General features: G+C 42.4%; 1 protein-coding gene across 1 annotated transcript in view; it reads left to right on the top strand.

Annotated features, from left to right (window-relative positions):
• The first annotated feature begins 539 nt into the window (after positions 1-539).
• The window catches only part of LOC145346600 (hepatocyte nuclear factor 4-gamma-like), a 141696-nt gene continuing 127566 nt past the window's right edge, over positions 540-14669 (top strand). The window contains exon 1 of the mRNA XM_080194064.1: positions 540-673. The gene's annotated coding sequence lies outside the window, so the exon portion shown is untranslated. The remainder of the gene's footprint in view (positions 674-14669) is intronic.

Below are 14669 nucleotides of genomic sequence, written 5' to 3'. Positions count from 1 at the left end.
ACAACGGGACACTCAGTGTAGTTAGCATTGGGATTACAAGTGCCCTGTAAGATATACGTGCACCATTCTGATATATTAAACAATTCAGGTGACATCAGGAATGGGTGGAGCTTGAGGAAAGGTAAGAAAGGTTTCTGCTTTTCTTACGCAAATCAATATTCCTCGCCGTCTGTGTCTCAAAAAGTGGTGATTTTAATATAAATGGTGTGATATTGCCAGAAGATGCTTTGAGAAGTGTGTACAAGGGTTACCTGCCGGGACACTGTGTTCTCAGGAAGAGACCGGTGATGCAATACTCTTTTACCTATTACAAAACATCAAGCAATTCCTTCACCCCCAGAAGTTAATAAGAAAATAAATAAATCACAAAGTACCGTCGAGGCCGACACGAGAGAACTGCCAACTGAACACAAGGTAAGAAGTGCCGTGGACCCGAGCAAAAGAGTGCCCTTTGACTTTAGTTACTGTTTAACATCTCCACCCACTTGGAGTTGAGTCAAAGATCGATGCAGTGACAGGTTGGCCGGGCCCCGGCGCCTGGGACTGAACTATATTCAGCAGCAGAATTGAGGGCGCACCTTGCTACTGGCTTGCAGCTGAGAGCCGTCTGTGCCCCCGTCCAGCCCAGGGCAATGACAACAAGCCGATGAACTGCGGCGTAGATAGAGGAAAGGTAAGAATCAGCACCTTTCTATTCTCCCTCCCTTCCCTCCCCTGGGGCCGGACCGTGTGAAGTGTTGAAACAACGGGCACACACGTGATGAGAGCACCCCTTTCTTCTGTAGCTGCCTGCCCCACTTGTACTTGGACCTTGATTTTTGCCCTCGCTGCCTACTGCTGCCTCTTTGAATTTGAGAAAGTGTTGAGGGCGGGGAGGAGCAAGTAACAAAGATCTTTTAAAAATCTCCCTCCTTGGGATATCCACGTCAGCCCTTGGTGACCTGTTGCTAACTTATTTAAAAAAAAGAAACACAATTTTCCAGCTAACTGTGTCTGTGAGTTTTACCCGTGCGGTGCTGCTGGGGTTGGGCAAAGTCGGACTCATTTCATGCGGTGGATTGTTAGCAAACACGACCTCAAGCTGTCAGCTGAAATGAAATGGCACTTGTACCAAATGACCTGGGATTTCGTTACTAGGGTAGAGACATTTGTGGTTTGGCATCAGAAATATATTTCAGAATTGCTTCGCGTATTTATTTTTGAATTCTAATGTAAAAAAAAACTTCCTGTATCCCTGGTTAAATTAGGTCTCGTAAATATTAAATTGAATCTGAATACATTACAGGTGAATTCTGAAGGTGATGCAGATTTGTTTAAAAAAAAGTTTTAAAAGGTAACCGAGAAACGTGTAGCCATTTATGGCAGGGACTAACCTATATTTACTCACCCAGTTCAAACATTTATGTAAATAATCGAGCCAAATTTCCGTTGTCTTAGTTTCTGGCTGCTAACAGCTACATGTAACAGCAGATCTCGGCCGTTGACTCCCACCTGCCTCTGAAATAACCCAGAGTACATATTTACTCAGTGTGGTGTCAATATTTTAATTCTGATGGGCTACAACAACCATTTAACGCCTTGTATTTTAGTTGCGAGCAAAGGTGACAATTTAAACGAGGTCTCTGAAATCTGTGGCAAGTGAAATGAAAAGTTTAATCGCGGGTATTCTCACAGTCTTATCCCAGCTGACATTTGAAAGAAGACTGTTTTTAATGCCGAATACTCTGCTTTATTGTTCCGACTTAAATTGTGTGCAGTTGCATGCTGGACAGCAGGACCGATAACACAAGTCGTACCAATAAGCTTATCATCTTGCTCTAAACATGTCACGTGCTGTGTAGTAATGAGTTTGAAGATCTGTTCACTGTGTATGTTACCTTTTTTGTCCATATCTACAGAACAAAGTTCCCAAATCTGTACAAAACTCCTAAATAACAGACAAAAGGACAATAATTGCTGCGTTATTGCAGAAGTTGTAAAGAATATTCGTAGGAGATCCTGGCAAATCATTGGCGAGTGATGTTTGCCGTTTCATAACATTTCTGGAAAGTATTTTTACTTGGAAAAACAAAATTCTGATGAATATTGCATGATACAAAAATGTCAAATCAATGCATTTTTCATTCCACACATTTTCGTTTTCACACTCCGTAAGGAGAAAAAGTACCTCGGTAGGTTCTGGAAATGTGCATGGCAATTCCTTATATTGAAATTTATTTGTTAGTGTCACAAGTAGGCTTACATTAACACTGCAATGAAGTTACTGTGAAAATCCCCTAGTCGCCATTCTCTGGCACCTGTGCGGCTATACTGAGGGAGAATTTACCATGGCCAATACACCTAACCAGCACGTCTCTTGGACTGTGGGAAGAAATACCCTCACTTCTGCGCAGTCATCCAAGCCAGGAATTGAACATGGGTCCCTGGTGCTGTGAGGCAGCAGTACTAACCACAGTGCCACCGTGCCACCCCTAACAAAGATGCCATGACGTTACAGACAGCTGAGTTCATACATGAAGCCATACCGTTGCATTGTATTAAGTTCTGGGCTCTGTGCCACCGTACAAATCATCCACTCCCCCCCCCACCCCCACTTCACCGCAGCTAAATGACTTTTGCTTCACGTATTTGACCTCGCATAGTCAGATATTTCGACAAAGTTCACAGCCTCCCAGTGGGAGTAAGTTCAAGTTAGATTAGTCAGACATGTCAAAAATTCTGTCACTGGCACACCCTGGATTTTTTGTTTCTATAGATTTCCGAGGAAACTAAGTGATGAATTGCTAGAAAATATTCTAGGCTGTCTTTTTTAAAACACTCAGACAATAGTTGCTCACTGGTAACGTGTGTGATCATATGCTTCCTAGACAAATAAAAAGCACGTGGAAATCCAACAAGACCACTAGCGTGGAAAGGATTGAGGTGGTTTTTTCATTTTACACTCAGCAGTGGCTATAAGATGCAACTTTCTCTCCCATATCAAAAATAAATTTAAATGTTTCCCTTTTTGAATCAGCTTGTTAGAACCAAAGACTTTTAAATATTGTGAAAAGTAAACCGTTTATGTTTGGTGATGTTAATAGTCATTGCATGAAATGCTTCTTGTGTGAAAGTGATGCCACAACTTGACTGACTCAAGAACAGCTTCCTCCCTACAGCCATCAGACTTCTGAATGCACCTACCTGACATGAAGTTGATCTTTCTCTACACTCTAACTATGGCTGTGTCTCTATATTCTGCATTCTATCCTTTCCTTTTCTGTAAATGTTATGCTTTGCCTGTATAGCATGCAAGGAACAATGCTTTTCACTGTATACTAATACATGCGACAATTTCAAATCAAATCAAAAATATGCTTCAGATTAACAGAATATAATCATAAGGACTGAGAGCGCCATGACTGATTTCACTTAATTCATAACCAGGTAGGTTGATAAACATCATAAGTCAGGGAAATCCATCAATAATGGTAGTGAACATAACTAAGGAAACACCAACATAATTATTTCAGGCACCGATGGGGATTCACCATGAAGCGGAGAGTGTTTTTCCATCCTTGGACAGGAATTCATTAGCACTCATGAATATCGAAATTATTTTAATGCTAATTTGTGCTGAGATATTGCTGGTGATGATTTGTACTAAACATAGATCAAGGAAAGATTACACTTGATCCCTCCAGAGTGATAACCATCAGTCTAGCAGCATGGCACTCTAGCCAGGCAGGAATCCTCCAATTCAAGGTCGTTGTTCAAATCTAGCAAAGGCAGCAAAAACGTTGGGTGTTCAGTTTCTTCCACACTGTTCTCCCCCTGTGATTGTTCCTGACTGTTTGTTTGGTTTTTTTTAAACCTTCTCAAATTATAGTCCAATATGGCATTTCCAAAGGACCCTTGTTTTGTTTTCTAAAAGCTCATCTATGCAGTTGCTAAAGATAGGAAGCTTGCATGGACATCCTGCCCATCTACAATATATTTGTAATGAGAGAGGGTTAGTAACACATTGTGATATCAATGTGATTAGATAGAATCAACAATGTTTTATGAAAGGGAAATATGTCACAAATCAAGAGTTTTTAAGCATTTAATTCATAGTATAGGTAAAATACATTTGATAAAGTGCCACATAAAAGTTTACAAGGTAATGGTGTGTGGGTTTGGGGATAATTTATTAGCATTGGTAATGGTTTTGTTGATGAACACACAGCAGAGAGGAGGAATAAACAGGGCATTTTCAAATTATCAGGTTGTAACTAGCGGAATGTTGGAGGTGCAGCAAATTATAATCAATTAATGACTTGGATAACTGTACTGACAGTAATATATCCAAACTTGTTGATGTTATAATGTGAGGTGTGATGGTAAGCTGTGAGAGAGACACAAAGAAGCTGCAAAAGGATATGAGCGGGTTAAGTCAGTGGATGATGTGCTGACAGATGGAGTAGAATGTAGGGAAATATGAAGTTATTTACTTTAGTATGAAGGTTAGAGAAATAGAATATTTATTTAAAATGGTAAGAAATATTTAAATGTTGATCTACAGAACAAGAAACAGAAATACAGATATAGCAAGAAATGACGGGGGCAAATGGCTCATTGACTTTTGCTGCAAGGAGGCTGGAGTACAAAAATAAAGTCTTGCTACAAATACACAGGACTTTTGTGAAGCTTCCCCTGAAGTTGTGTGTAGAGTTTTGGTTTGCATATTGAAAGATGGATATGCATGACTCCAAGACAGTATAGCAAAGCAGGGATGTAGTGGTGCTGGACCACATTAGAATGCTGCTCTGGCACCTCTTCCACTGGTAGTTTTGGTTGCTTTGGCTGTGGTAGGGGTGCAGAAAGTGTAATGGAGGAATCTATTGACCATTGCCTGTGAGAGAAGGAACAGACCCTGGCTTCCCTTTTCCTCAGCCCACTTTCTTTCTTCCCCATCTTTGGCAGCTTTGAGAACTGAGATGTTGGGAAAATGGTTTATCTGCCACTTCAGGGACTTGGTTTGTGGGGCCAGATGGATAAAAAGGGCTGTGAAAAGAATGAGAAGTGGTGAAACTTCTATTGAAATCATTGTAAGGCTGAACATTGAGTCGTTAAATACTTTTTAACTGTATTTTGTCATAAATCTGGAGTTTATCAAGAAACATGAGGATGGAAAAAAATGGAGCTTGACTTTATCTACTTTTATAGTTCTTAGTTCTCAGGTTCTCACCCAACATTTACTATCCTTAAGTTGTGGCGGAACTGAATGATAAGTTCGTTCATCATTAGTAATGCTGAATGAACTAAAGAAAATAAAACACCAGATGGTCGATTATCATTTAAATTTGCATAAAAGTTGAGACAATAAGATGCATTATTCATTTACTGTACATACATGGTACAGGAGCTGCTCACTATATCTATAGGAGGTACATATGATACAAATGGCAAACAAATCCCTACTTCACTTAACTTAGATGCCAGAAAATGGAATAACCTCTTTTTCCGGCTTCCAACAGAGCCTGTCCAACTGTTCCAGAGATTAGTGGTTGGAAAAAGTTATTGGCTTTTCCGTAACTCTGGCTCTAGCCTTACTCCACTTCTAATATGTCCTATTTTGCCTCCAGCACCTCCCATTTAAAGGCTAGAAGATAAACTCTCCTTTGCTGATTGATCATTTGTTAAAAGTCCTACTTGGTTTTTCTTTTCACTGATCCCGTTAAGTGTCTGACTGAATTTTTGTTCTTGCTGTGTCCAATATTGAAACTATTTGTTTGTAGGGGTAACACGTGGAGGCAGGGATTCACTCATTTATGGCAACAATTAGAGCTACATGGAAATCCTCTTGCACACAAATAGGACTGAGTGACTTGTGATTCAAAGGCAGCCATCATGAGGACCATTTCAAGTAATATATGGCTGCATTATTGTGTGAAGAACAAGTTTGGCCACAGGTCCCTGGAGTTTAAGTTCAGGTGAGATGGTAAGAGTTGACCAGAATGTCTGGCGCTAATAGTGTAGCCATGAATCTAGACCTTGGGAAGGTTAGGAGGAAAGGCTGGGCCCAAGCCTCATGCTTCTGATGCTGCATGTCTCTGAATCAATGGGCAACACAGTAAAAAGTCTGACAACACACTTTTTACTGTGTTTGCCCCAGTCCAATGCCGGCACATCCACATCAATGGGCAACAGCAGCCTCCTCTTTAATTCCCTGTCTGTAAAATAAACATAGACCTTACAACTTCCAGCATGTAGCTTTCTCAGAAACAGGCCTTTCAGGGTTTTTGAGGCTCAAGACTCCAAGGATCTAAAGGAGCATTAATATCCTCAGACACCGTGCTGCGTTTGCCTACTGAGCAATAATTCCTTGGCTGCGAGGGTCTGAGGATATACAGGGCGGAATTCTCCGACCGTGCTGGTCTAAAAGCTGGAAATTCCTGCCTGACTGTCAATGGCGTTTCACATTCTCCGCAACCCGCCCACTAAAATTCCAGTAACGGGTGGGATGGAAGAATTCCGGTCATAGTGTTGTATTCCCTGCTGACTGCTGTACTTGGTATTTACTGCACAGAAACAACCCATTTGGCCAACCCCATTTATGTTTGTGCTAATGTTCCACACAAGCCTGCTTCCACCCTTTTGGATCACACTATCAGGGTAACCTTCAGCTTCCTTCTTTCTCATGTATTTATCAAGCTCTAACTAAGATTTATACTAGAGTACAGCGCAGAAGGAAGCCATTCAGTGCATTGTCTTTGTGTCAGTTCCCTGCAACAACAACTCGCCTTCGCAAATCGACCTTTTCCCTTTAGCCATGTAAAATCTTTCCTATTCAGGTAATTACCCAGTTCCCTTTTGAAAATCACAACTGCGTTTATCTCCATCATACACTCAGGCAGTGCATTCCAGATCCAACCAACTTGTTGCATAGAGGTTTTTCCTCATGGTGCCTCTGGTTCTTTTGTTAATCACCTTAGTGTTCTCGACCTTGTGCCAATGGAAACAGATCTCTCCATTGGTGTTCTCTAGACTCCTCGTGATTCTGAAAGCATCTAACAAATCTCCTCTCAACCTTCTCCAAGGAGAACAACCCCACCTTCACCAATCTGTCCACAGAATTGAAGTCTCTCAACCTCAGAACCATTCTCATAAATCCTTTCTGAGCCTTCTCTTAAAATCTTCCTTTGTATTGAGACTGGGCTGTGCTTTATGATGGTTCATAACTTACTTACTTTTGTATTATGCATAAAATGCTTTTGTCCCTATGTATAAAACACAGGATTCAGTATAATTTATTAACTGCTTTCTTAACCTGTCTTGCCATCTTCAATGATTTATGCACATATCCACCCAGCTACTTCTGCACCTGCCTTTTCTTTAGAATTGTACACTTTACGTCGCTTCTCCATGTCCTTCTGACCAAAATGCATCACTTCACATTACCCTATGTTAAATTTCATCTGCCACGTGTCTGCCCATTCCATCAATCTGTCTATACCCTCTTGTTCACTATACTTCCAGGTCTTGCGTCATCTGCACATTTTGAAATTGTGCCCTGTATACTCAGGTCTAGGTTATAAATCTTAATCAAGAAAAGCTTGATCCCTCATGCCCCATATCCCCAGTCAATAATAAATATTGGTTTCTGTAGTTGATATTTTTGATCAGCTTGAATTAATTAATTAAACTCATATAATGAAATTCAAGCTATGTTAAAGACTTAATTCAAAATACCACAAGGTTTAAAATGAAGTGTCTATCAACACTAACATTTTTCACTTGATAAGCATAATTTGCCTGACATCTGGGGATTCAAATGATTAATATACAGGAAAACAATGTCAAAATAGATTTAGGAATGATATTGCCAGCACATTTTCTTAAACTTCCTGCATCTTCTAGTTTACCCCCACACCACTGTAGTGAATGTTCACTAGATTGATCCCTGGAATGAGAGGGTTGTCCTATGGGGAAAGGTTGAGAATTAGACCTATACTCTCTTGGATTTAGAGTAATGAGAAGTGCTTGCATCGAAACATGTCAAATTTGAAAGGGGCTTGATGTAGTGGCCATTGAGTATTTGGGCAGAATATTCATTCAAGGCTCAGGGCCCCAACACAGGGGCTGGTTCCAGGGTCCTGACCTCGCACAACATAGAATAGACATGTCCTCTGCTATCTTGAAATGGGGAGCCAATTAAAGGCCAGGGAATGGGTTTGCCATCTAATCAGGGCTGGCGGGTGGGTCCCTGATGCTGGAGAGCTAACAGGAAACTCAGTTTGGCAGTCCTACCAACGAATGTGTGAGCTGCCGATCTGAAAATGGAAACAGCAAGGCAGAAAGCCAGCTAACTTTTAGGGGTAAGCCAATGACTGCAGTTGTGACCCAGCATCCATGACAGGTATGGGGTTGTCCCTCATGTGAATAATGGCGGTCTCTCCTTCCGGCCTTGAGCCTAGCACCAACGTGGGCTTTGTTGGAATCCCTGTTGGGACAGGAACAGGGCTTTAATAGATCCCTTAAATGCACTAACTTGTAGTTAATTGGTTATTCACCACTTGTTGGCAGGAAGCTAATAATGCAGCCTGTTTTAAAATGGTGCAAGGAAGGGATTGTGGTGGCGAACCAGTGCCAAATTGTGGGCATGTCCAACTTCAATTCAGACTCCGACTTTGATCGAAAATTTGGCCAATTGTTTCCTCTGGTTTGGGAGTCTAGCCATGGGGTTGTAGCCTGAGGACAAGGCGTTGATCACTTAAGACTGAGGTGAAGAATTTTTTCACTCAGAATGGGGTGACTTTGAGCCCATGTTCACTGTCAACATAAATGACTAAGTGGGTGCAAAACCCTGAACTAGCTGGAAAACAAGATTCTCAGTGACATAACGTAATTTCCATCTAGAAAGGTGGGAGAACTTAAATATTATTGAAGGACTTCTTAACCACAAGATCCCCCTCCCTCACTAAATATTCATACCTTGCTGGCATGACGTCAATCAAAGGGAACCCACCAGAGATACCAATGTAAGTATAGCCACCAGGAGGAGAGGGATATGCCCAGGCAGTGTGCTGGCACTGCCCCTTGCACAGGTTGGCACTGCTCCATCACTGTGCCAGCACAAGTTGATACTGTCCCATGGCACTGCCAACCAGGGTAGGGGCAGGGCCAGGGTAGGATCTCTTGGAAGCATCATGGGGAATGGTTCCCCTTAGATGTGTTAGGGGAAGGGCTGATGCCTGTAAACAGGTGAGTGCCCCTTATACTGCTGGGATGGTGGCAGGAGTGTGGGTATAGTGCACCAGTACTGCTGGTGAAAGGGGGAGAATACCTGTGATACTGCCATGGTGATGGGGATCGCCTTGATGCTTGGGGGAGGGAGGTTCCTCTGTGTCCATGGGGGAGCCTGAAGCTCTGACAAACTTTGGTAAAATTCCGTCAGATCGTTGTGAAATTTTTGGGATTGTGCACCACAGAGGTCTGTGGATGGTCATCGTTGAGCAACCTATTCCTGTTTCAAATTTCATTTGTTCTTATTTTCTTTGGGTGCCAAAATCTCTGCAGACCACCTTTAGGGAGTAAGATTCAGGAAATCAAGGTGAATCTAGCACTTTTACCTGGGTTTTCTAGCTGGGGACTATAGAACATACTGCACGATTAATATGAGTCTCTGTATAGGACTGGTAAAGACTTGAGAAAATCAGTAAGAGTCACAATCGTGGTTGTGATGCCTTCTGAGGGGGTAAAATCTCAAGGGGCTGCTTGAGAATATCTCCAGCTATGGAAAGATGAATGACAATGAGGTTTTCTGAATGGAGAGATAGCACAGAGGCGCTTAACAGTTCCAAACCACTGAGTAAATTAATGCAAAACACCACCCAGAGCTTCAAAATACTGCACTTGGTTCTGACTGAACCTAAAAAGGGAATACCTTCTTCAGATCTTGAATAGATAGCTCCAAAATAGATGGATTCCCATGAAAATTTAGTCAAACCCTTGCACAATTCATGGTTACAACTCACTGGTTGTACATCATCTCCTGTCCCAGCATAAAAAATTCACCATGCTTGACCCATGAATTTATCAAAAAGATATATGCAGGGTTTGGTTATCTCAGTGCTGTATTTCTGCAAACATTTGTTAAAATAGATCTGTTTTGTTCTACAAAGGTTTTGTGGAGCAAATACAGAGATGCTGCACACAGCAAACAGAAGCCCATGCATTGGAATGGATTTCAGTGTTGCTTTAAGAGCTACATTTAACAACACTACAAAATGAACTGTAGCCAGAATGATTAGCAACATCCCTGAATGAGGAAACTATTTTTGAACAAGGGAAATATAAGCAATGAACACTCTCAAAGGGATGACTATGAAACGCAAGATCACTGAAGAGCCCACCCTCACTCTGTTGCCAGCCCTAGTTCAAGTGTAACATTTCACGACATGCTTTGAGTTCTTGGATCCTTATTATATTCCCTTGCCAAAGAATCAGCCTACATTATTACATATTATATATCAGTATGGCTGAGTGCATCATAGCATTCTATTTAAATGGTGCTTATAGGTAACACAGAGGTCATATTACATGACAGCCCTTAATTAAATATTATGCAGATTACTATAATACATTGGATCCTGTAAATATTTGTAAAAATCCAGAACTGGACCTACACAACCCTCTTCCAATCTTCCACTGAGGCCTGTACTTGATTTGATTTGATTTATTGCCACATATATTAGTATACAATGAAAAGTATTGTTTCTAAGCAAGTGGGCGAGGACCTGGCAGATGGAATACAATGTTGGCAAGTGTGAGGTTATCCACTTTGGCAGGAATAATAGTAGGAGGGATTACTATTTAAAGGGCGAAAAGTTGCAGCATGCTACGGTGCAGAGGGACCTGGGGGTCCTTGTGCATGAGTCACAAAAACCCAGCCTGCAGGTGCAGCAGGTGGTCAGGAAGGCAAATGGGCTGCTGGCCTTCATAGCGACGGGGATTGAATATAAAAGTAGGGAGGTCTTGCTGCAACTGTACAGGGCGCTGGTGAGGCCGCAGCTGGAGTACTGTGCGCAGTTTTGGTCGCCGCACTTGCGCAAGGATATTTTGGCCTCGGAGGGAGTGCAGAGGAGGTTCAGTAGGCTGATACTGGAGTTGAGGGGGTTGAACTATGAAGAGAGGCTGAATAGACTGGGCTTGTATTCATTGGAGTTTAGAAGGATGAGGGGGGATCTTATAGAGACGTATAAGATAATGAAGGGGATGGATAGGGTAGAGGTAGCGAGGTCCTTCCCGCTCAAAGGACAGCAGGACTAGAGGGCACAGCCTCAAGATAAGGGGGGGTGCAGTTTAGAACGGAGTTGAGGAGGAACTTCTTCACTCAAAGGGTGGTGAATCTCTGGAATTCTCTGCCCAGTGAAGTGGTGGAGGCTACCTCGCTAAATATATTTAAGACACGGGTGGATAGGTTTTTGGTAGGCAAGGGGATTAAGGGTTATGGGGAGAAAGCGGGAAAGTGGAACTGATCCACTTCAGATCAGCCATGATCTTATTGAATGGCAGGGCAGGCTTGAGGGGCTGGATGGCCTAATCCTGCTCCTATTTCTTATGTCCTTATGTTCTTGCGAGCTACACAGACAAAGCATATCATTCATAGAGAAGGAAATGAGACAGTACAGAATGTAGTGTTACAGTCATGGCTAGGATGTAGAGAGAGACCAATTTAGTGCGAGGTAGATCCATTCAAAAGTTTGACAGCAGCAGAGAAGAAGCTGTTCTTGAGTTGGTTGGTACATGACCTCAGACTTTTGAATCTTTTTCCTGAAGGAAGAAGGTGGAAGAGAGAATATCTGGGGTGCATGGGGTCTTTAATTATCCTTGTTGCTTTGCTGAGGCAGTGGGAAGTGTAGATAGAGTCAATGGATGGGAGGCTGGTTTGTGTGATGGATTGGGCTACATTCATGACCTTTTGTATTTTCTTGTGGTCTTGGGCAGAACAGGAGCCATACCAAGTTGTGATTCAACCTGAAAGAATGCTTTCTGTGGTGTAAAAATTGGTGAGAGACGTAGCTGACATGCCAAATTTCCTTAGTCTTCTGAGAAAGTAGAGGCATTGGTGGGCTTTCTTAACTGTAGTGTCAGCATGGGGGGATCAGGACAGGTTGTTGGTAATCTGGATACCTAAAAACTTGAAGCTTTCGACCATTTCTACTTCATCCCCGTTGATGTAGACAGGGGCATGTTCTGCACTACGCTTCTTGAAGTCGATGACAATCTCCTTCATTTTGTACCACTGGGACTAAGGCATTTTTTCCAACCCAATGAGACACCTCTTTGATCCATGCTTCTCAATTTTCTACCAGTCTGTAGTGCTATCCTATTTCTTCCCTTCACTGAGAGAGTTTTTCCCACCTTATGTCGCCCTCCTCACAGCCTCCAGTAAAGACTGCCAGTGTGGAATAAGAGCACGGATAGTCATTCCACATGCAGCACTTCCATACTTGATACCTCCATTCTCGGGGGTGCACAGTTCAACTGAATCCAATGTGAATATTTGACTGAGTTTGAAAACCTGATAAACCACTTATCTCAGCAGAGGGATGTGTGTACCATTTGACTGACAGTTTTACAAGGTTATTAAAAGATTATTTGTCTTTGATGTGCCTTATGAATAGATGTTTGCTTTTACAGCTTAATGATCACAATTTTCATGTCCATTTCAAATCCTTGCCATTGTCATTACATGGTTTCTGAGGTTTCATTGTAGATACTTTAGAAGTGCCAGAAAAGAATACATAGCAGGTAGGGGGTATGGAGGAGGAGGGCATGGGATTATGATTGGGCATGTGAGGGACATGGAGGTGTGAGGGGCATGTTAGTGGGTAAAGGGGTGGGGGTTGAGGGTTTAAGGACCTGATGTTCATCACTAAGACCAAGCCAGTATCTTAGTAAATGGATGGAGGCCTATTAGCCTTGTCATCTGCCTGCCTCTGTTGCCACCAAAAACGCTGCACCGACTCCATTCTGCCTCCCCCTCCCTGGAACCCACAGATCTCCAACTTGCAGTGAAAATCCTACCAATTGTCCCAAACTTACAAAAGCTTTAAAATAATTCAGCACCTTTAAATTTAAAATGGAAACAAGCTGATTTTTCATTATTAAGGTAGATGCAGGATGGACGTTCCCGATGGTGGGAGTGTCTAGAACCCGGGGTCACAGTCTGAGGATGTTGGGTAGACCATTTAGGATGGAAATGTGGAGACATTTCTTCACCCTTAGAGTGGTGAGCCTGTGGAAAACAGGAAGTAGTTGATGGCATGACACTGAATGTATTCAAGAGGTATAGCGCTTGGGGCAAATGGGATCAAAGGTAATGGGGAGAAAGCAGGATTAGGCTATTGAGTTAGATGATCAGCAATGATTGTAATGAATGACAGAGCAGGCTCGAAGGGCCAAATCGCTTCGAAAGGATAGCAGGACTAGAGGACACAGCCTCAAGATAAGGCGGGGGGCCAGTTTAGATCAGAGTTGAGGACGAACTTCTTCACTCAAAGAGTGGTGAATCTCTGGAATTCTCTGCCTGTTGAAGTGGTGGAGGCTACCTCGCTGAATATATTTAAGTCACGGGTAGATAGGTTTCTGATAGACAGGGGGATTAAGGGTTATAGGGAGAAGGCAGGAAAGTGGAACTGGTCCACTTCAGATCAGCCATGATCTTATTGAATGGCCGGACAGGCTCGAAGGGCTGGATGGCCTACTCCTCCTATTTCTTATGTTCTTATGTTCTTAAATGACCTCCTGCTGCTTCTACTATGTTTCTATGTCTTTCCATTTAGTCATATTTTTACCAGAAATGAGAAGTGTTTTGCTTAGTGAATTTAACTGTGCTTGAAACAGCACAAACTATAACCTTTCGTGCACCAAACTCTACAGCTAATTTACTCAATCACAAACTGGTATCTTCATCTGGACAAAGAACCAATTAGCACCAGCAGTGAATGCTAATAATTTGGGAGCAATTTTTGGAAGCTCCTTTGGAGTGATCAAGATGCGGTCACATTTAGTGAAAGACACCACCTTAGTGAAAGAGTTGAAGTGGGACAACCATCAAGGTTGATTGCCACTTAAACAGTCTGCTGGTTCTCATTACGTCAGCTGGGCAGCATTTTGGTAGGTAGTGTTGGACCTACACTTTCTTCTAACAGCAGCCAGCCAGCTGATTGGAGTATATAAGTCATTGTGGAGGATTTTGAGCACTATTTAAAGGTATATCAGCTTTTATTGTTCATTCTCTAGTGGAAGTTTGAAATGGACCTTTAAGACACAGCGACACTTTCTAGGACACTTTGTCAACATTTAGTTTGGGACTTTTCTGAGACCATTACCTTAAAAGAGTGTCTGCTATACTACGTTTATTAGAAACCTTATACAAGTCATCGGGAGAAAGGGGGTGGGTGCTTGGTTAGGCGCACCTTGCTCAGGGTTTCACTTGATCTGCAGGAGGACTTGAGGCCAGGCAAAGCAGAGAAGGTCTTCTCCCTCTCTTTTGCAGGTACAAAACATCTCTCTTCCTCTGGACATCCTCATGCAGGACATCCAAAGTTGCTTCCAAAAACCTTTGTGCCCTCTCACTCAAAGCTACCTGAAGCCTGCTACCATGAGGAAGCTAGCACATTCTACATAAAGCACCACAC

Source organism: Carcharhinus amblyrhynchos, chromosome 8 (genome assembly GCF_965287045.1).
Source record: "Carcharhinus amblyrhynchos chromosome 8, sCarAmb.v2.hapA, whole genome shotgun sequence".
NCBI lineage: Eukaryota > Metazoa > Chordata > Chondrichthyes > Carcharhiniformes > Carcharhinidae > Carcharhinus > Carcharhinus amblyrhynchos.
This window is presented reverse-complemented; position numbering and strand designations above follow the sequence as displayed.